The 20,935-nt window shown below is 44.7% G+C and overlaps 1 protein-coding gene across 3 annotated transcripts in view; it reads left to right on the top strand.

Moving 5' to 3' along the window:
• Positions 1-1,519: 1,519 nt before the first annotated feature.
• PLXNB2 (plexin B2) overlaps positions 1,520-20,935 on the top strand; it is a 350,928-nt gene continuing 331,512 nt past the window's right edge. For 2 of the 3 annotated variants that reach the window (XM_079994025.1, XM_079994023.1), the window contains exon 1: positions 1,520-1,868. The gene's annotated coding sequence lies outside the window, so the exon portion shown is untranslated. Of the gene's footprint in view, positions 1,869-2,085; positions 2,414-20,935 lie in introns of those variants that run through there. The other variant, XM_079994024.1, reaches the window with a different exon arrangement.

The raw sequence follows: 20,935 nt of genomic DNA on the forward strand, positions 1-20,935 counted from the left end.
GCTTCTGTCGCAACGGAACCCCGTGACGGAAACACCATTTACCTTCCCACCACAGTGGTACCTATTTATCTACTTGCACTGACGTGCTTTCGAACTGCTAGGTTGGCAGAAGCTGGGACAGAGCAACGGGAGCTAACTCCATTGCGGGGATTTGAGCCGCCAACCTTCTGATCGGCAAGCCCAAGGGGCTCAGTGGTTTAGACCACAGCGCCATCCACATCCCTAAAGTTATTACAGTCATACCTCATGTTACGTTTGCTTCAGGTTGCGTTTCTTCAGGTTGTGTCCCACGGCGACCCGGAAGTAACGGAATGGGTTACTTCCAGGTTTCACCACTTGCACATGCGCAGTCACACAAAATAGCCTAACGTGCATGCACAGAAGTGGAGAATTGTGACCCGCACAGGTTGTGTTCTGTTCAGGTTGCAAACGGGCCTCCGGAATGGATCCCGTTTGCAACCAGAGGTACCACTGTATTAGTAACATTGATGTCCCTTGTTGTTGTTTAGTCGTGTCCGACTCTTCGTGACCCCATGGACCAGAGCACGCCAGGCCCTCTCAGTGGCGTAGCATGGGTTGTCAGCACCCGGGGCAAGGCAAGTAATTTGCGCCCCCTAACCCGTGGATTTGCGCCCTCTAACCCTAACCCCCAGATGTTGCGCCCGGTGCAGCCGGCCCCCCCTGCACCCCCCACGCTGCACTGGGCCCTCTTGTCTTCCACTGCCTCCTGCAGTTTGGTCAAACTCATTTTTGTAGTTTCGAGAACACTGTCCAACCATTGATGTCCCTATGACGTTCCTATTGTCAACTAAGAAATGTCGACGGGTCTGATTTCGCTGCCTACAGCGATTCCTCAAAGAAAAACTTCTCTGCACATGCTCAGAGACACTTTCCCTAGTTTACATGTGGAGAGAGAGAGCGCGCGCTCAGGTCTAAGGCATGATGGGAGATGCGATCCCCGCTGCTGCGCTGCGCCTCCAAGGTCCCGGAACGTGGAGCCGGAGCCGAGCCGTGGCGACCGCCGCCCGAAGCTCGCCCCGAGTCCCCCCCCCCCCCCGTTCCCGCCCCGTCACGTCAGCAAGCCAATCCCCCTCCGCTCCCCGGGAAGCCGGAGAAGCAAACAACGCGGAGAGGCGCGTCGGGGAGAGAGAGAGAGAGAGACCCCCTCGCCAAGAGCGCGCGGGAGGCTTCCCTCCTTCGCGCGCACTGAGGGGGGAAAGAAGGCGAGGGCGGGCGGCGGCGGCGGCGGCGGGCTCGAGGGCGGGCCGAGAGCCTCTCTCTCCTCCCCGGACTGGTTCCCTGCCCTGCATTTATTCTCCTTTCCCTCCTCCTCCTCCTCCTCCTCCTCCCAGTTTCCTGTCTGGCTTTGTGCTGGCGACGGATATGTGCGGCGCCCACAGGTGTGTCTCGTCCGCGCCGCTTTTGCCCGGCCAGGAGCGCGAGAGAGGCGGGCGCTGAGGCGCGTCACGTGATGCGCTCCGGCTCTCTGTGGCAGCGGCGGCGGAGGAGTAGTAGTAGTAGTAGTGCTTTTTCCCCTCAGCTCCTTCTCTCCGCCTTTCCTCGGCTCGGGAAGCTGCTTGCCGCCGCCGCCGAGGCTCTCGCGCTGATTTGTGGAGGCTGCTGCTGCTGCTGAGGCGGCGGCGCCTCCGCCCTCCTTCCTTCCCCTCAGAATATGGGCAGCAGCCCGCCGGCCCCGCCGCTGGCTGCTGCGGGTCGTGCGCGCTGCCTCAGGGCGCTGCTGGGCTGAGGCGCGGCCACTTGGGGAGAGAGGGAGCGGCGGCGGCGGAGGCAGCAGCAGCACAAAGGCGCCGCCGCTGCCACCACAGACCAGCAGCGTCTTCTCCTTCGTCTGCCGCCTTCCAACTTGGGTAAGTTTCGCGCCCCCCCCCCCCCCGCTCCTCCCGAGAGCTCTCCCTGTTGGCGAAGGGGCGGCTCCACCTGTTGAAAGCCTCGAAACCCCTCCCGGGGAATGCTGATTTGCTGAGCCAGTAAGCCAGGCAACCTCTCCGGGAGCTCCCCCCCCTCCCCGCTCCACTCTTCCCCTTCCCCTTCCCCTGTCGCTGCTTCTTCCCTTCACTGGGCGGCCGCCACTTCGGTGGCTCTTTCGGCGCGTCGAGGAAGTTGCCCGAGCCGATCCCGCCTGGAAGCAGCCGGCCGAGCTGCGATGAGGCCCGGGAGGAAGGGGGAAAGTGGACCTCATTGCCCTGGCGGGTTTAATTCGAGTTAACTGCTGCTGCTGCTGCGTCTTCTTTCTTTTTTTTTCAATAATTGCTCGTCCTGCCTTGTTCGAGCAGCAGATGGTTCCCATTAAGAGCAAAGCCTGGGCTCTTTCCGCTCAACGATGTGGCTGTGGACTTTGATAGCGCTGCGAGGCTTTTGCGAAATGTGAAACTTTCCCAAGGACTAGCTGCTGGTGGGTGAGCTGCGATGGCTGCTTTTCTATCCGATTGCGTCTGTAAACCTTTTTTTCCTTTTTCTTTGCACGATCAGGGAGAGGAAGCTTTTTAGATCCCTGCCAAAGGTGTTAGGGGAAAAGAAAAGAGACCATCTTATTCAGAGTCGGAGTGAAATGTGCGAGCGATTTCTCCGCCTCCCCTTTTAGCACCAGGCTTCTGGAACACCGAGCTGGATTTTAGAGTGCGTTATTATCCTCGGGAGTTTCGTAATCGCCGCTCCACCATTCACATAATTAAAACCCATTCACTCACATCCCATTCATTCTTGTTCGGCTGCGTGTGGCTAGGCATTGGTGGCTTCAGTGACAATTTTTGACCCTTGGCTCTTGAGACCTCTTGTCTCGGTTTCAGATCTTGATTTGGGGGGGGGGGGGTTTGAAGGCAGGTCCAGTTTCTTCTTGTCACGGGCAGAAATGGCTCGAAACTTTCATAAAGCAGCTCTTTTCCGACTGCAGGCACACACTTTTGCTCTGGGGAGACAGAGAGCTCTTTGCGTGTTTTGTGACTCACTCAGGTTTATTTGCTTTGGAGCTGCACAGCATTGTCTTTGGGGAGTATGATCCCAGTGAGACTGTCCGTTCACACGCATGACACTCTGGCCTTTCCAGTTTCTGTGCGCAATAAGGTGCCTGGCTCAACTCTTTCTCGATTTATAAACTGGAATACAGGACACACACCCAAAAGGACCACACACACACAAGTATGACTCTGAGATAGTGGACTAAGATTCATTTGTCATTTTTAAATCTAGCAGGATAGAAAGACTCTCTCTTTAATGTCTCTCCATCTTTGAAGTTCAGCTGGCTAGGGGATGAGGCTGTTTTTAGTTACACGCCACCAAACGAAAGACTCCTAACCTATGCTAACCAGTGCTCACCTGTTGTATCTGGTCCTATGCAAAACATTTTGTGTGTCTCTTGCTACAACCTAGAATGTACAGTTGGAGAGAGCTTGCTGTTTGCATGCATTCTGGTAAAAGAGAACTTGATGTCTGCTTGCATTTTGGTAAAAAAGAACCTCTCTTTCTGTCTTGGAGGACACTGAGAGAACATTGTTGCAGTAACACAAGCCAGTATTTTGCAATGTTTAGGTATGTAGGATGTATATATACCAGGACCTAGTTGCATGTGTTCATCCCAGCCATAGACATGTTTACTGAAAAGTATGTCCTCCTGAGCTCATTCTCCCCCTCTGATTCCCTCCCAAGGATTACAACTGTAACCTCTTGTTTTGCTTCATTTTTTATCTTTACGAGTTTCCTATTTATAGGTGCTTCCTCCTCCTCCCTGAATAATACGGAGGATTACAACTGTCAACTCTTGTTTTGTTCCATTTTTTAAAATCTTTGTGTGTTTCTTATTCATAGATGCTTCCTTCTTGCCCCAGAATAGTTGTTTTTTTTCTGGTATATTTCCTAATTCAGAATGTGCACAGTGGCACCAGCTTCTCTAAAGAAGCTAGCTAGTGGCTTGGCATCTTTAGTATTGTTACATGCTGTGATGTAGGAGAAAGGAGAAATTTAGTGAGTGGGTAAAAAATGGTGAATGTTGATACACTGGCCCAACAAATCCAGCATAAAGAGAATGGAGAGGTAGGGCTCTGATAATGGAGAGAGGATGGTGAGCATTGGCTGCGAAGTGGGGTTTTGACTTCTTACCTGGACAATAATGGCACAATGTGTACCCCTTTGGTGAGTTACAGGCTTTTTTGGGGAGGGAAGAGGACAAAAAACCCAGGATTTAGAATACTAAACAGTACAGTGGTACCTTGGGTTAAGTACTTAATTCGTTCCGGAGGTCAGTTCTTAACCTGAAACTGTTCTTAACCTGAAGCACCACTTTAGCTAATGGGGCCTGCCATGCCGCCGGAGCACGATTTCTGTTCTCATCCTGAAGCAAAGTTCTTAACCCGAGGTACTATTTCTGGCTTAGCGGCATATGTAACCTGAAGCATATGTAACCTGAGGTACGACTATAACTGGTCATGGGATCATCTGCACCACTACTCTGTGAAAAAAACAAACAAACAAAAACAACCCAAGGACTACATGGAGAAAGATATAGAATGGATTTATAGTTGATGACCTTAGCTTCTTGTGATCTAATCTGGGTTTGAATTTGCACTTTAGCAACCCTTGAGTTAGAGAGTTTAAGTTGTATCCAGTGATACAACTTGTATCCAGTGATTTCAGAATAGTAACTGAAATGAAGCACTCGGTTTATTGATACACAATGTTTAAATCTGAAAATATTATCTCTGTAAAGAAAACAATGTTACAAATGTTGAAGAGGAAAGAAATGGCAACATAAAGGAAAACACCATAGGGAGATATAGTACTTAAAAAACAATACTGTTTAATAGTAGCATTGTAGTTTCATTGACAAAGCAATAAATTAGAGGAGTTTCAAATATTAGAGGAAGTAATATGTAGATGATCATAATTCCTAACTAAGGCAAAATGTAACTGGGAACCCACGCTTTTAGGCATGCCGTTGCTCATTCCAGTATATTCTTCAAAACAATTACGTAAATAACTCTGTGGTTCCACATCTGCTTTGACATGTGTTGCTATCTTACTTCTTAATAAGGTAAAAGATGATATACTTATCAGGTCCTTAACACCCAAGGTGTCAACACTTCATGTTGTCAGTCACTGTGATTCATCAAAAAGTTGCAAGAAACTTACACAGAGTTAAACTTTTCGATCCATTTCGGTCCATTCCGGTCCATTCCAATGTTTGCTGAAGTTGGTAGCTCCGTGGGCCTAGCAGGGGTCAGACTAACAGCAAGTTCACCACCAATTAAGTTATATTGCTCTGTTATCCCAGATATCTAACGCTCTGCAGGAGGGCTCAGTATACTTGGGTGGATGAAAAACTTTCTTGGGTTGCAGAGTGAGATTGAGAGATCTGAGTATGCCATCATTTTCTAACTACTGAGTAATGATAGATATGCTTGTTGATATAGAAATATGGAACACAGGCTGTTGATTCCAGAGAAACAAATAGTGGAGGGTTTATAGACACTTATTTTTCAGCAGAAATTCTTCTGAAGCTTCGGTTAACCATAACCAAAGACGGAATGGCATGGATTTTATTTCACATCAAATGTTACTCTTAGAACTAAGTGATAGAGCAAACATGCCAGGAAAAGAAATAACAGCTAGCAAAAAACACACCAGATCAAGTAGGCCCAGAGGTATCCCTGATGAGCCAGGTGGCGCCTGTGGGGTCACATAGTAGGTTTTCCTAAAAATGGCATTCCATAAAACTGGCATTGCTTCATTGAACATCATTTGGCAGGGGCTTCTGGAGCAATGCCTAAGGTAGAATATTTTTTTTTTTGGGGGGGGAGGCAGTCCTTCAGGTATTTACCCCCAAACAATGTAGGGTTTTAAAGGTAGCTGAATTGAAATTAATGGTCAGAACTGAATGGGCCATCAGCGCACAACATACTGAACTGAAGAATTATGGACCATTTGGTTAGGTGCTACTTAACACACCTGACAAGGGACGTGGGTGGCGCTGTGGGTTAAACCACAGAGCCTAGGGCTTGCTGATCAGAAGGTTGATAGTTTGAATCCCCGTGACGGGGTGAGCTCCTGTTGCTCTGTCCCAGCTCCTGCCAACCTAGCAGTTTGAAAGCATGCCAGTGCAAGTAGATAAATAGGTACCACTGCGGTGGGAAGGTAAACAGCATTTCCTTGTGTTCTGGTTTCCGTCATGGTGTTCCGTTGTGCCAGAAGCGGTTTAGTCATGCTGGCCACATGACCCGGAAAGCTGTCTGTGGACAAACGCCTGCTCCCTCACCCTAAAAGCGAGATGAGTGCCACAACCCCATAGTTGCCTTTGACTGGACTTATCCGTCCATGGGTCCTTTACCTTTTACACCTGGCAATAGCATCCTGCACAAGTTGAAGCCCGGGTGTTCTTCAAGAATTGCAGAGTTGGAAGGGACCCTGAGGATCATCTAGTCTAACCCCCCTACAATGCAGGAGTGTGCAGCTGTCGCATATGGGGATTGAACCTGCAACCTTCGTGTTATCAGCACCACGTCCTAGCCAACTGAGCTATCCAGGCCCTCCAGAATACGCAGATTTTGTTAAGGCTAACTGTAGCTGATGGAGTCCTTTTGCTCTATTGATCGTTTTTAATTATGGTCTTAAGGTGATTACGTTTTGTTGTTTTAATGTATATGCTTATAAACAGGCCTGGGATCGTAACTGATGAAGGGTGATTAAGAAACGGAGTAGATAATAATAGGAGGAAAAACAGAAGCTCATGATCCACTGACTGGAGTTGGCTGCAAAATAGTGTTTGTGTGAAATGTAAAGCCTGATTTAAAATGATGTGTCATATATAACCTGTATATATGAGTTTGCAACCACATTTGAGTTACTATGGAACAGAGATTCCAGCAGCCTCATTTAGGGGTTGCAGAGAAGGATGGTGGGTTTTGGCTATTTATCTTGCTAACTGAGAGCCAAAAAACCTTGCCAATCTACTGCAAATCAACCAGTGATCTGCTAATAGATCGAAATGTACCATCTGCCCAACCCTCTATTAGAAGGTTGGCATGAACAAAAATGTAGAGTTCCTGAAGAAGCGAATGCTATTTAAGTTGCATGTTTTGCTCAGTATTAAGCAAGCAAGGAACTAAAACCTCATGCAATCTATTGGTTTTATTTTCTCTTTGTTGTATGAGAGAACCACAATAACTCAGTATTACAGAACTTATGTGATTTCAGTATATCATCAGTGCAGCAAATAAAAAGTACTGCTGTACCCTTGACAAACATTAAAAAGTAAGATACCAGGCAGACTTGTCTGAAAATTTAAGGGCTGACCATGTTGACATTCATAGAAATACAGTGGTACCTCGGGTTAAGTACTTAATTCGTTCTGGAGGTCCGTACTTAACCTGAAACTGTTCTTAACCTGAAGCACCACTTTAGCTAATGGGGCCTGCTGCTGCCGCCGCGCCACCGAAGCATGATTTCTGTTTTTATCCTGAAGCAAAGTTCTTAACCTGAAGCACTATTTCTGGGTTAGCGGAGTCTGTAACCTGAAGCATATGTAACCTGAAGCGTATGTAACCCGAGGTACCACTGTAGTGTTTTTGATTGGGCCTTATGGTTTGTGTATATTTAAACAGTTTTCTGGCACAGTATGCAGCTTCGTGGTCCTACAATGGTTGCAGGAAGATTAAATGAATGTCTTCTCATTCTGTTGTACTTGGTCGAATTTTTCTGTACACAATGTGCATAATAATCTTTATGGTTTTTTAAAAGTAGCTACTGCATGTACCCTCCTTGCTTCCAGTGTAGGACTTGAATTTTAGAAAACAAGGAGAGGCAATTGGGAAATGTCTTCAGTTTAAAAACAGATCAACCAATTATCATGACCCTCAAATGTGAGTTGTCCCCACACCTTCATGGATCTCAGTGACAGTGAACCGTTGAAGGTATGCCCTTGAACTTTCACCACTGGCTGTTTTGCCTATTTTTGGTTCTCTTGACCCACAGCTACACTCCATTGCACACCCTCAAGGACTGTGTAGGCCTGATAAACTATTTGCTAGCAAGAAGCCAAAGAGGAAGAACAGTAGTATTGAGCTTTCTGTTTCACATGGTGATTCTTAGTTCAGGCTCTGGTAGAAGAGATGGTGAATACAGTTTGGCTCAAGTGGTTTTTCCACCCATGTGGACGATGTGGGAGTGGGCAGCTGTTTGGAAACTGCAGCTGTTGTCACTGACTATCTCAACATGTACCAGTGCCTGAGTCACCCTCCTTGCTTTCTATTACTGTAGAAGGGGATTTGTGCAAGTGAGGTCTAAAGTATCTTGAACTTGGAACGATTTCAGAAAGTTTCCAAACAGACTTTGAAATGTTAGTTCCTATAATGCTTCAGGAATTTGGATGAAATAACTCGCAGCAACTTGTTGAAACCTGTTTGGATCCTTGCCTTGTGTGGGAGTATAGGAAAACATTAGTACATCCTAGTTTGGGGAGGTAGAAATGGAGGGCAGGTTGATGCCATAACGTGAAATAAGTCTTAATTCAGTGAACCTACCTGGCAACTCAAAGGAGCAGTACAGTATGATAACACTTACCTTCCTGATTTCTGAAATCTTCAGCTAATTTTTTAAAAACAGGATTTACGCCATGAAGTTCTGTAACACTTGGAGCGCTGCCAGAAATTAGTTGCTGCTACACTGAACAAATATTAATAGCAATGATTTAATGCTTGCCATTCTCCTAGTTATTCTTCCATTCTCCAAACAGAATACAGCTCCCCCAGATGTTATGCAAATTCACTGCAGAATTACACAGTTACCATATTTAAGACTTGATCATAACTCATGACTTCAGTGTCCAGGTTGTAGATTTTCATGCATGGGAAAATCCTTGCAAAATTAAACTACAAGCACACACAGCGTTAGAAACACAGATATATAACCTAGGCACCAAATGGCTCCTTAAACCAGGGTTAACAGTTGCCAAAACAGAATGCCTAGTTGCCATTTTGGGGCCAGACATCTCGAAAGTTGTATTTTTCAATATGACTTTTGGGTTCCTGAAATTCATCCTGGTCGTGCAGATAAAATATAAGGGATAGAATTCCACAGGATGTGTTGCTGTTGTGCGAAAAGGGTCAAGATTTAAGGATCCCCAGGCATGCAGCTCCAGATGGTGGAGACATCAGGCACCATCCAGGCAACCCAGGTATCTTCACTTGGTTGCCAAGTGGTACAAAATGCACCTGGTGAATTTTGAACACTGCACACGCCATAGACACCTCTCGGGTGTTTGCAACTTAAGTTATACTCAAAGTAGACCCATTGAAATTAAGGGCGCTCAGCAAATTGTGCCCCATTATTTCCAGTGGGTCTGCTCTGTGCAGGACTAATGTTGGATGCAGCCATTTATTTTAAATTAGTCCTGGAAGTGCCAGAGGGGCCCTTTCTTTATGGCATGAGCAGCACTGTGGTGCAGCTCCTTCCAGTTTTGTGAAGATAACATCAGAAGCCACGGGCTACAAGAAAGAGTGTTCCACATTGCTGTCTCTTGTCACACTTGCTTCTGTTTCTAGGACCAGCAGCATGTGTTCCCATGCTATGTGGAGAGAGAATCCTGGAGTAAACAGAGATCCTTTGTGTTCATTGGATTGTTGACTAATACCAACCCTTTAACAGAATGAAGAAACTGGTGAAATCATTTTATACTGTTTTACAACCAACAGGAATGGCAATCAGTGGAAGGCTTGGTTTTGTGTGAGTGACAGAATCTTATAGTTGAATATGAAGAGATTGTGAAGAACCATTATCCACCTCTCTCTTTGCAGGCCATAGTGTGCCATAAGCAAAGTACTGCAGAAAGGTTGCCTGGGGGGAAAGACAACTACTACTGGATAACTCAAATCAAGAAAGCAAGAGACACTCTACAGGAAAAGGCAAAGAATGAAAGTAGAATGTCTGTTGCACTTGCCCCGTTAAGAAAATTGCTGAAATGGTGTGATGCAGCCTAGGTTACCTCTTATTTTTATATCTGAATGGAAAGAAAACTGGAGTGTTACTTAGTTCAGGCTATTGCCCTCCCATGTGATAGGAGAGTCCTGCAGTGTTTTATTGTATCTGCTTTGGGAAAATCATTTGGGGTACGTTTTAGCCCTTGGATAACGGCACATACTGGAACACTTAATTAAAGCAGATAAGTATTATCAAAGATTATTATGCGAAGTCTAACATGGTTCCAACTTAGATTTTACAAAAATGGATAAATCAATGCAGATTATATTGAAATCAATAATGTGTGTTTTAAGAATTTGAAATTGGATTTTAAGTGCCTTCCTCTGTACTCTCTGGAGGAAATGCTATGCTGACCTGAATTAAAAATCTATCTCTTGAACAACAGATAATACTTCGCTAGCTACTAGCTTTTCCTTTTGACCATGTTTTTATTATTGAAGGAGTTCTTTAACACTGTTCAAGTTATAATTCTATATGCACTTACTTTGGAGTAAAAACGTTGCAGCAGCCGAATCCTGAAGAACAGTCAGTTCCCCAAAGCCTGTTGGAACAAGAAAGAATATGAGGTTTACTACCCATATTTGACACATTTTGCTGCAGAAATACCATCACAGCCGGGATGTGACTTCTATGTTAGGAAGCAGCGGGATAGTACTTGTGTTGCACACAAAAGTTCCTGGGTTCACTTCCACTGAGTTCTACAGGACAAAAAAATTGATAGTGGCTAATGTGAACTCATTAAGACACCAGCCAGTATATCGTCATCTATACTAAAGGCATCTGAGAGATTAAACGTCTAAAGATGTAACAGCATTTATTATCTGCTATGAGTGTCCTTATGGTGAGGCCATTAAAACAATGGATTTTTTGGGGGGGGGGTCATACTATACTTTTTATTCCCAACCTGCCTTGGGAATGCTGATCCAACACCAAAGGTGTGGAATATGAAATCTGCATCTATGTCTATCCATGTGAACCCAGAGCCTTGTAAGCAAACTCTAATCCCTTGGCTAAGTTAAAAGTTGAGATAAAATGTGTTTGCCTGACTCCCCAAAAGAAATCAAATAAGGTACCAGGCAAAGGCTTCTGAGGAGGGCATTCCAAAGTTGGGTCACCACCACCAAAAAAAGTTCCTTTCCTCAGAAGATCTGAGAGTCGTACATCTCAAAGGAGAGCACTTTGAATTAGGTCCAGAAACAGACTGGGAGCTGGTACGTCAGTAAAACATTCATAATGTTCTGGGAAGGCACTGGGCTGGTGTATGCATAACAAAGCCTTGCAGCTATATTTTGAAATAAAGTTTCTGGGCCGTTTTCAAAGGTAGCATAAATGCGTAGCATAAATGCAGTAGTCATATCTGAGGGAGTTTACCTGCCCTCAACAAAGGAATTGATCATTTGGTGTGAAAGGCCATTTAGTTCACCATTGCTAGACTCCTTGGCTAGATAGTTCTGCTTGTTTCTCCTTTGCTGCAGTGTTCAAAGCTCCCATTGTTCTGGCGCTTTTTGCAATAGGGAATTTCATTAGCGCGAGCTGTTTCTGAGCTCTGGGCTCAGAACTGTGCCTAAGATTTCAGATTAAAACTGCAGAGTAGAAGGAAAGGAGGACCTTTTTCTGCTTCCCCACTTCTATCTACTCTCTGGACTGGAGATGAGACCCTCTTAAGAATCTTAGGGGGGGGGGCGGGCAGGGGAAGGACTAGAGCAGGTATCCCCAACCTTTGGCCCTCCAGATGTTTTGGACTACAATACCCATCATCCCTGACCACTGGTCCTGTTAGCTAGGGATCATGGGAGTTGTAGGCCAAAACATCTGGAGAGCCACAGGTTGGGGATGCCTGGACTAGGGCATGTGAAAAATGAACACAATATTTTAGCTGCAGTTCATTCATTTCCAGCTTTGTATTCCTGTTATTAAAAAAGATGCGCCTAGGCCAGGCATAGGCAAACTCGGGCCTCCAGATATTTTGGGAGTACAACTCCCATGATCCCTAGCTAACAGGACCAGTGGTCCTGGGAACTGTAGTCCCAAAACATCTGGAGGCCCGAGTTTGCCAATGGCTGGCCTAGGCATTCTATTGTTGCACCCATAACCTTGGTTTAAGGTACCATTTAGCTCCTAGTTTTTATATCTCAGTTTATAACACTGCTTTGCCCACTAATATTCATCTGGTGCACTCTGCTGCCAAAATATTCACCTCTCTCCTCTATTGGAGCATTTGACTCTGCTTCTCAAATCCTTTCACTAGATTCCTGTTTTGCGTAACAGAACTCCCCATGTCCTTGTCCCTCGGTAACTGTCATACCTGTTATTTGTAAAGCTGAATGTGTGTGTATATATGTAATGTGGTACACATCAGTTACAACAGTTGCTGTATATAATTATAGTACAACTTCAAGCATCCTGACCTCACCTTCAAGGGGACACTCATCAATGAGGTCCAAGCAATTGCAACAAGCAGTTGTTTATCACACTGCCAGTAAATACATTACATTTTTTTGTGGAGTCTGGCTGACTAATGCAAAATGGACTTCTTGAGACTCATCTCTCCTATAATTGAAAACTTTTCCAGGGTGGGTATGCCAATCCAGTTGGATTAGTATCCACATCGTGATGATTATTGGCTTGAGGAACACCTGGGTCTTTTTAGTAGTGCAGATGGCTAGGGCAGTCCAGTCAAGACTTCTGAGAATTGCTTTGGTGGTTATACTTGCTTGCAGCTTTCCTGACTTCATGCTGGGAAGCTAACTCCTTTTGCTTGCTCTCTAAATGTCTCATAACAAACAGGTTCTCATGGCAAATGTCCCTGGCTTTTTCACAGAAGCCAATATCTTGTAGCGCAATCATAATTGCATTATGTTACTGGCATTTTATTAAAAACATGCTTTGAATAACACATGTTTTATGAATTTATGTGAGAGCTGATGCTGTCATGCACTGCTGGACTTTCTGTGAGAGCAGCCAAAGAAGAGCATTCTCATTTCTTAAATAATTTCCTACTATTTAATCCGATGATCAGCAAACTGTTCTTTGGACTGCAGGTATGTTGAGGAACTTACAGCTTTATGAAGTTCCTCTTGATTGTTGTAATAATCAGTTTTCATTTCTATACCACTTTATCTTTTCAAGAAAAAAAAATATCGAACATCAAATCAAACTGGAATAAAACAAATTCAAGCTTCAAGGAAAATATTTCAGGTCCTTCTCAAAGTGATATTTTCCCATATTTATTTACCTACTTAATTTGTAGAGCTGTCCCATAGCGGAAGTGCTGTAGGGAGCCAGTGTGAAGTAGTCGTTAGAGTGTTGGACTAGGACCTGGGAGTTGAGGGTTCAAATTCCCCACTCAGTCAAGGAAGCTCATGGGATGACCTTGGACCAATCACAGCCTCTTCACCTACCTCACAGGGTCGTTTAGGGATTAACTGGGGGGGGGGGAGGGAGGTGAACCGTGTACTCCTTGGAGAAAAAGGTGGGATATAAATGTAATAAGCTCTTCTGTTTACCTGCTTAAGAAAGCTGGAGGGGCCAGCCAGATGAGAGGTGTCTGTTGCCAACCAGGCATCTAGAGATCTCCACGGGAGGTGCAATTGGACCCACGCCAGTCACAAAATGTGCCTGGCGCCTGGCTAATTTCGAACACCGGTGCACTTCAGGAGACAGTGGCTCCTCCTTTCCCTCAGCTGTCACTTAGCAACAGCCCTTAGAGGAGAGATGGGAAGCAGAACTCTGCTGTGGAGACTAGCTCCATTTGGTTTCTCCTCTCTGGGTTCATTAAAATTGGCCACCATAGAAGCTACCATGTCACTTTATGAACTGGTGCTTGAGCTTGGTTGCTTTCCATTTCCCCTTCTCATCCCTTTTGCATTTCTGCATTTCTTGTAAGCCTGTTGGTCAGAAGTGTCGCGTTTTTATTTATCTTCTGGGAACCCTTTAGGCCAACTTCCAAGAGACTGTGATCTACTCACAGAGTTAAAAACTGGCAGTACAGGGTAAAGTTGTTGAGAGCTTTTTTTTAGTTTTTTAGAGGAGCCAAAGTTGTTGAGCATCTTTGGGGGAGCCAGTGATCTGCCAGTGATCAACCACAGATGTCCAGTGATCTACTGGTACATCACGATCTACCTATTGGACATGCCTGCTTTAGGCTAAAGGGCAGGGTTCAGAATGATTTAAATAACACCTTTAGTGTGACAACAAATTAATTACACAGCCCATAGCAGACATGTGTATTAGCCTAAATCCCCCATACACAACAGGTGTTTGTCTATTATGACTTAAGTGTTTATTCAACCAATGTGAAAAATTGGGCAGGAAGATTTTTATCTAAGCCATTTGTTTTAGCTAAACCAATGGTAGAGTCCAGGAGTGTGCAGCTACTCCTCAGTTTATTTTTCCTGGCTACAACTGTGATCTGTGTGTGTGTGTGTGTGTGTGTAGGTAATATTACCCCAGTAGCTGCTGAGCAAAAGCAGTTGTACAAACAATCCTTTTCTAGTGTATTTAGTAAATAAATATTATGTGTGACTCAGCCCACAAAGTTTTATAGAATTGTTCTCTTATAAAGATTGAGATCAGAATTTGAATACTACTGTAAGTCCTTGGGTGCTTTTCTTTGCCAACGGAAGTGTGAAGTTATGTTTCAAAGAATCCCTCAAATATTAATCGACACCTTTTATTTAATGAAGCTGTTAAAATACTGCCTTCTAATTACCATGACTTGTGAGATCAGATCTGTTTGTTTTCAATAGGAGGCCAACAAATACAATTTCTTTGTTAAATACATCACCAGAGGATTGTTCGCTTGCCATCTATAATGGAATTCCGCAAATTGTTAAATCCTGTCAGATATGATTGATATACTGTAGTGGTTGAATGAACTTGAGAGGGTGGAAACTTTATGCTTTGCCTTTTGAATATTAAGGGAATAAGAGCCATAGCCCTACTTGTTCTATTTCCTTCTCCAGTGGGAGTGGGAAAGCACTTTAAAAAGTTTTTAATATGCATTGTGGGCCATATTAGCAATCAAACTTATTTTCCCCTAGTGAGTTACTTAACAGCTGATGGAAGCTCCAGTTGTAATGAATGCACACCAGTTTTTTAAAAAATGGTATAAATTACAAATTCAGATAAACAATTTAAATTTCTTTTGAGCCCCCCCCCCCGAAACTACACACACATTTAATTATTTTATCTTAAAGTCTTTTATTCAAGCAGAAACTACCTTTGTAGCTAAATTGCAAAAAAGTTAGTAAGGTTCTACAGGAGCAGGCTTGCTCAATATTAATTGAAGGGAGGGGTAGTTGTTTTCCCCTCAAAGTCTGCAACTTTCACCTAGTTTTGCTCCTTCCGCAGGTGTAGAGTTCATGGATTTGACAATAAGCTTTGCAAGTGATGTCAAGGCCAAGGAAAACATAACAATCCATGCAGTTGCTTATAAAAAATATTGTACTAGGCTCTCTTGGTGCTATTTTTTTACTACCTTATGCAACATTGAATTTTTTTATAGAAGTGCAATTAATAAACACAACAGAATGTTCTTGATCCTGAATCCATTATATTGCCAGTAAACCTCTGCTTCTATAACTGTTTCCTCTTTGCAGATAAGTTAGCATATGACCATCCATTGTTTACTTTTCATTTTGTTGAAATAGATTTACACACAAGAGAATGCTGGGATGCAAACTGACTTCGGTGGGTTCTCGCTTTGTTAAACCTTTGGTATGCGCATTTTATGCTTTTATTTTGAGAAAAGCTGGTATATAGGGCTAGTGAAATCTGAACTGATTTAAAATGTCTTGTAAGAATGTATTTTATGTACAGTTGATGTCGAAGGTTACTGTGTTTAGCTCTTAATTGGTTTGTTTTCCTTCTAAGCAAAGCTTTGTAGTGGTATTTAATCACTTCTGTATAATGTCTCAATGTACAAAGGATTAGGTGCCCAAGACCTTCTGTTGCGTTTCAAGGTGTAATGGAATTCAAACAAAAATCTCCCCAATCCAGCCCAACACCATTATCTGCATTACTGTATATTGTTGGCATCTGCCTGTCTTGAGAGACAATGGAGTGCATTATCAGCAGTGACCTCCAGGTGCAAGCCTGGGCAGTGTGTATGGAGGTCCTAGGTTGCCCAGACAACAAGTCCCCCCCTCAGCATCATTGATGTGGTCCAAAGGAAAGCAGGGCAATACATTTGGCATCAGCTTGGCTGCAGGAGTTGCCAGAAGGAGGCATACAAGGCGCCATCCAACAGTCTTAGGGAAACTGCTCTGGATTTGTGTAGCAGTTTCTTTTCCCAAATGAGACGTGGGTGGCGCTGTGGTCAAAACCACAGAGACTAGGGCTTGCTGATCGGAAGGTCGGCAGTTCGAATCCCCGCAATGGGGTGAGCTCCCGTTGTTCGGTCTCAGCTCCTGCCCACCCAGCAGTTCAAAAGCACGTCAAGTGCAAGTAGATAAATAGGTACCACTCCAGTGGGAAGGTAAACGGTGTTTCATGACCCAGAAAAACTGTCTGCAGACAAACGCCAGGTCCCTCGGCCAATAAAGCGAGATGAGCGCACAACCCTAGAGTCATCCGTGACTAGACCTAACAGTCAGGTGTACCCTTTACCTTCTTTTCCCAAAGATATATCGCAAGGCAGTGGAGGTTTAGGATCAGAGTTTCCCTTCTCCTGGATGGGCTACCTTCCTAGTTGAAGAGCCCCATGTGTCCCTCACTTCCTTCTAAAGCATGTACAGAAACAGCCTTCTTGACCATTGGACCCACCTTTGGTCTCATTCGCCAGAATCTGTCTTCACACGCAGGGGAAGTCCCTAACTCACTGCGGGTTTGAGACCCATTGGCCACCCTCACCTAGTTTAGCTGACCAGTCAAAGCCATTTCCCGGTTGGCTGCTGTTAAATGCTGGCAGTTTCTAGTAGCCACTGGTGAGAGCTGAGTGCAGGATGAGGGCCAAAGGTGGACAAACTTCACCAGGAGGAGCACTGTGTGTGTCAGTTTGCATTTCTTAGTACAGAAAGTATTTATCTGATGTGTGGAGATCTTTTTATAAGTGCTGCAACTGGATTTTTTATGGACTGTGCCAATCCTAAATGTATTTGGATTTGTGACCATTATGCCCATTTGCCTTCAGCACAAGAAAAGCTCTGCTGGATGAAGTCCTATTGCCTCGGGGGGGGGGGGGGGTTGGAACTCTGCAACGTGTTTTAAGTTTTTCCTCCACACATACGACAGTGTGCCCCCCACCAGAGGTGCTACCCGTACCCTGTTACTGTATATACTTTTAGAGGAAGGCACAGATTAAGTTGACAGTATTTTTGAAGGGCTTTGAAAGCAAATAAACCATCCGTGTGTGTATATCCATTGCATAATAAAACACTTCCCTGAAATCTGATGACTTCTAAGCTTAGCTTTTTCATTTTGAGGAGTTGGGTGTTTGAAAATTTCTCTTAGTTAGAGGACTCAGTTATTCCAAGAAGGTTGCCTAAAAATGTGACAAACGTTAATTTGCAGCTGACCTCTGCATATTTGTCACATTTCAGCCCTTCCTTTTAGCTATAATTCCACCAGGTCAGCTTGTTGTACAGCTGGTACCTGTTACCCATCCTCATCACCAAGTGTTTGTGTCCCATCTGCCATCTGAAAAAGCCTCCGCTCACTGTGATCTCCTCCTCCAGCAGCAGATGCTAAGGGGCTTGCAGGACTGCCACTGGTGTCTCTGACTCAGCCCTGTACACATTGACTCTCAGCACGCCGTTGCTATTGGATATAATTGGGCAGTTGCATTTCTGAAAGTTGATGCATGCTGAGCTCAGCATGTGCCAACAGTGGTTGTGTGACTCTGCGTGCGCACTGCTGGAATTGAAACATAGTGCAGGTTGAAGCATGTATCACCTGGATTTTTATTCAGTGCAGATTGGAGGGACTGGCACTCTTCCTTTTCCCCCCATTTCTTTACATAGAGGGATCTATTACTTTTGAGTTACGAAAGATGGGAATTGAAGAAATCTAGCTACATAGATCATGAAGGTGTGCCACTTCTCTGTGGAACGGCTTGCAATTATACAGCATATAAAGGATGCTCTTGTAGTCAGAAGACACTGTTTGTGGAAGAAAGTAGTTGCATTTTCAGTCTTAACACAATGCTGGGTAGTTCTGGCTATGCTAAGGATTACCATTCCATTGGAAGCTGTATAATGTTTAGTGCGTTGAGTGTGAACTGAATATGGAAGATTACCTAAATTGTTTTTTTTCAGAATCCCAGCATTTCTCCAGTTTGCATTTCTATGCAATTTTTTTTTTTAAAAAACCCACATCAATATTTTAATGTAGATTACTTTAGGGATTATTTCTCTTTCACAGGCTAATCCTGTTATCAAAACATAGTATCTCAACTGCTGCATAACACTTGAGCTTGCTAATTATATTTTTGCAACCTGTGTTGCTTATACTGCTGCTTTTTTCAAAGATTATCATGTACCGGTATACCCCTGTAAGGACACTTGAATTTTCTTTTCCCAGTTGTGTCAATTAGTCACTATCTTTTCATTCCAGTCCTCAGGCCTGTAAATAAGCACATTTCAAAAATATACACAATCGCTAATTTTTTAGTGACCCCCCCTTTCAAATGTCAAGAAGCCACAAGCCAAACTTTGTCACCTGTAATATAAATAAATCTACTTAAATGAAAATTCTCTCAGCAGAAATCAGCCTGGAACCTTAAAACATAAATCAAGTTGTTGGTTGTTGTTGTTAAAAAAAAGATATTTATATGCTATTTTTATACAAATTATTTTGAGCCCTAAGAAGACACCGTGGGGGGCTGGTCAGATCAGGATGAGGAATGGGAAGGGTTTGAGGAGCTGCCAGCTGATGAACTCAGGGAGGGACCCAGCTCATTGGGGCAGGATGTGTCCAGGTGCCATGAGTCATAGGAGCTGTCGGAGAGAGATGTGTCGAGCAAGGAATGTGATCCAGGAGAGGGGCTCAGAAGCTTCAAGCCACTGGATGCCAGCCCCACCTCCAGCCTCAAGGATGCCTCCAGAGCTGTCACTCCATCAGTTCCTACTGATGGGCTTCTGCCTACTCAGGAGACATCAGATCTGGATCTGGTATGGTGCTGTCTCCTCCTGCATCACCTAGTAGAGAAGCAGGTGCAAACAGACAGCTCTGATCCAGCCCACTTTGAAGGAGTTAGCATTTGCTTTCTAGGAAGGCTAGATACTTCTTAAAAAGATGAAAGCTCAAAGTCTGTGAGTCCTCCCTGGGTGGTGCCACATCACTTATGGGCATTGGGTGGGTGACCACCACACTACTGTGGTTAATTAAGGGACATGGCAGGAGGAGCTTCTAAATTCCTCTTTGTTAGAATCAGGAGGGCAGCATGGGGTTGGGGCTTGCTGTGTGTCACGGTCCGGTTCACAGGTGGTCGAAGTCCGGGTAGGGGACGTCAGGACTGGGGGCAAGATGGCAGGGTGGGAGCAGGAACAGGAGTCCAGAAGCCAGGAGTCAGGAAGCCAAGTGTCCGCGGGTCAGAGAGTTGGGAGTCAAGAAGCCAAGGGTCTGAGGGTCAGGAAGCAAGGAGTCACGAAGTCAAGGGTCCGAGGATCAAGAAGCAAGGAGTCACAAAGTCAAGGGTCCGAGGATCAAGAAGCAAGGAGTCACAAAGTCAGGGGTCCGAGGAGCAAGAAGCAAGGAGTCAAGGAGCCAAACGCAGCAAGACAGGGAACATGTTGCTGTGGCAAAGAGCCGAAGGGAAATGCTGATCTTATATCCCTTCCCAGCTCTTGCCACCAGATGCTGTGAGTTACCAATCGGCCTCACCTGTGTGGCCACGCCTTGTCTCTTCAGAACAAACTTAAGAAGGCCCCAGTCCTGCAAAGTCCTACTGGTCACAGGGCCTGGCTCCTGCACGCACTCCTGACACTGTGATTCATTTCCACAAGAGTGAACCATGGATTGGCTCACAAACACACACTCAAAGAGGTGATTTAATTGCACATCATGCTTTAAGTTTTCGTTTGTGTTGAGGCTGTGTAGCGTGAAAAGTAAAAATGCCTGTTACAACGAAAAGAGAACCCATAAAAAAACATCAAAGTGGAAATCTATGTGAGAGAAGAACATGCAGCAGCAAGTCTAGCTTCCAAAGGCTCACTGGAAACGCGAAATGTTTTGCCTGTTTTGGAAAGGGGTCGAGCGTAGACGGAAATGGGATCTCTTTGGGAGGGCATTCCTTAGTCCTGAATCTACTGCAGAAAATGTTTCACTTTTTGTTTATGACATTCAGGCATCCCAAAAAAGAGCAGGGATAATCCTTAAATTCCCTCAGGTGGGTGGGGATCATGAAGGCTTTCTGAGGTATATAGGGCTTTAAGAATAAAGTAAAAACAGCCTCTTGATTTGGGACCAAAATGAAAGCCAACTTAAGCTGGTTCAAAAACTGGCCAGGCTACATGACATTGTTGAGCAGTGAAGCTTCTGAACCTTTTCCAAAAACGGCTCCGCTTGAAATGCATGGTAATCTAATCTAAAAGTTGCCAAGGCATGGATGACAGCGCTTGGGGCTTTTATCTTCCAGCGTTGGGCACAGACTATTTATACTTGATAAATGACATTTTAAGCCACATCTGACACCAGCTCCATTGCCAGGCCCATGATGAGCACCCCCCAGCATATAAGCCATCATGGAACCAGATTAATCCCCTTCTAGTCAGAAGACAACCACACAAGTAGACCAACTAGATTCAAACAGCAATTATAAACCAGTATGATACTGTAAAAAGAAAACCCAACATGACTCAAGAGAAGCAAAACGGTCAGCCAGCACTTGCAAAATGCCTTGTGAAACAGCAGCAAAATTCCGCCAGGTTGTGGACATCCTATCATGTACGACCCAATCTGTCTCTTGAAATGGCATTCCACAGTCTGGGCTGCACAGCAGAGAAGGCAGTGC

This window comes from Podarcis cretensis (assembly GCF_951804945.1).
Source record: "Podarcis cretensis genome assembly, chromosome: 10".
In the NCBI taxonomy this organism is placed as follows: Eukaryota; Metazoa; Chordata; class Lepidosauria; order Squamata; family Lacertidae; genus Podarcis; species Podarcis cretensis.